The 2,246-nt window shown below is 39.1% G+C and overlaps 1 pseudogene; it reads left to right on the top strand.

Moving 5' to 3' along the window:
- The window catches only part of LOC119569398, a 5,669-nt pseudogene extending 3,908 nt beyond the window's left edge, over positions 1 to 1,761 (top strand).
- Positions 1,762 to 2,246: the final 485 nt, after the last annotated feature.

Below are 2,246 nucleotides of genomic sequence, written 5' to 3'. Positions count from 1 at the left end.
TGGGTTGCGTATGCAGAGAAACGCAAGTCGGGGTATCTCAAAGGATTTGTGTCATGAAAATGGCGAATGTGTAACGCCTGCCTCGACAAATCTATGTATAGGTCAGGATGTCAGTTGTAAACTTCAGTCTTGTCAGTTATATATATATATATATATATAATAATATATATATATATATAAATATATAATATGAGAGATATATATACATAATATATATATAATATATAATAGATATATATATATATATATATAGATAAGTGTGTGTGTGTGGGTGTGTGGTGTGGGTGTGGTGTGTGTGTGTGTGTGTGTGTGTGTGTGTGTTTGGGTTTTGTGTGTTGTGGTGTGTTGTGGTGTGTTGTGTGGTGTGTGTTGGTGTGTGTGTGGTGTGTGTGCGTGTGCGCGTGTGCGTGTGTGGTGTGTGTGTCAAATACTTCTTTTGTTCGATGCGTATTCATCGTTTTCAGACCATTTCTAGTCCTTTTCAAAATATTATAATAGATGGTCAAGGCGTAGTTCCCAAATTTTCCCGGGTGGGGGCCCTTGGCTTCAGGTGGATTCCTCGCCCCCCCCCTTATCATGCGAACACATATTTTTCCTATTTTGTTTCATTGCATGAAATTGAAAACAAAAGACTGGCAGAAGACGCATTCACAATAAAATGATTTTGTAAACCCTTTATTTGCAATTTAGCTGTGTTTGGAACGAAGGTAAATCAACATCCACCAGACCAAAGCAACATAGTTCATTGTTTTCACAGGGTATGGTTAATGAGATAAAATGTTTGGGTTTTGTGTTTTTTTAACTGCCCTTAATGCCATCCTGACATTTCGCTACGCCCTTTTGTCATGCCAGAGGTCTATTTTAGTGTAGATTAGGATCCGTTTTCTCTGCCAAAAAGATACTAACTTATTATTTCTTCTTATTTCTATAGTTACATTTAGATTATTGTGCAGTACTTCTGATAAAAGTACAAATGTGGAAAAAGGTAATTACAGTGTATCAATTTAAAACCCAAATATTTAAATTTGGTGTGTGTGTGTGGTGTGTGTGGTGTGTGTGTGTGAAAAGAGAGAGAGAGAGAGAGAGAGAGAGGAGAGAGAGAGAGAGAGAGAGAGAGAGAGAGAGCGGAGAGAGGAGAGAGAGAGATGAGAGAGAGAAAGAGAGCTCTTAGTTCCTTCTCCCTGACCCAAAAGTGCAGCCGCTAAATAATTCTAATTGACAATAGTTTTAGTCTCCCCCCCCCTCCCCAACAGCTGAACCTCCAAATACCTCATGTCACACCATTTCTACCTTTTTCCCCTCTTTAACAGCTAGATCCTCATATAACTCATGTTATCGTTTATTTTCCCTCCCTTTGGGGATTTCAGTAAATTTTCAGCTCCAAATATCTCATTCCTTCGCCAATTCACTCCTTCAGATCCCTAACAGTTTGATCCTCCAAATAACTCATTCCATCGTTTTTTTAAAACATCCCCCTTTCCCTCCCCAAACAAACAGGTGCAGCCGCGAGATCGAGGAGCGAGACAAGGTCGAGGTCAGCGAACACCTGGGCAGCAGCTGGAAGAGTCGGGCCGGGTCATGGGGTTCACGGCGGGTCAGCTGGAGAACATGATAGCTGACCACACGCTTTAATGTCGACCGAGTGTACGAGAGATGAGTCGTTGGCATGGACAGGGAGGCTGAGGATGCTACTGTGGCCGACTCACTCAGATGATCATTAAGGTTAAGGTTTATCATGTGCTGAAGAAACTTACAACTTAAAACGCATTAGTTAAGGAAATTGTAATGTTACGTTTTTTTTTTGTATATTTTAACTGCTTATGTATTTTTTCTTTTCTTCTTCGAAATGATACACTTCTAAATGTAAGGAGAGATAGAAGGGGAAATAGAACAGGAAAGGAAATGGTCTGAATTACGTTTTTTTATGACTTGTCGGGTTTTGTAATGTGTCAAATATTTCGTAATTTGTCAGTAAAAGTATTTTCACTATGACTGTCTTTTTCTGTATCCTTTAAGGTATAACCAGAAATGTGATTACTGTTGTGAATGTATAAAAATATACAGATACATAGGCACTTAAGAAGCAGTTTGAAAGAAAGTTACCAACTAATGGTTATAGATAATATTTATGCGCAAAAATTTGTGTACATACATATGTCCATACACAGTTGCCTCCCACAACAAGTTTTGGCTCATCTTACACACACACACACACAAGCGCGTGTGCATACATACATACATGGAAG

Source organism: Penaeus monodon, unplaced genomic scaffold, assembly GCF_015228065.2.
Source record: "Penaeus monodon isolate SGIC_2016 unplaced genomic scaffold, NSTDA_Pmon_1 PmonScaffold_14831, whole genome shotgun sequence".
Lineage (NCBI taxonomy): Eukaryota > Metazoa > Arthropoda > Malacostraca > Decapoda > Penaeidae > Penaeus > Penaeus monodon.
The sequence above is the reverse complement of the archived record's forward strand: the minus strand, read 5'-3'. Positions and strand labels throughout refer to the sequence as shown.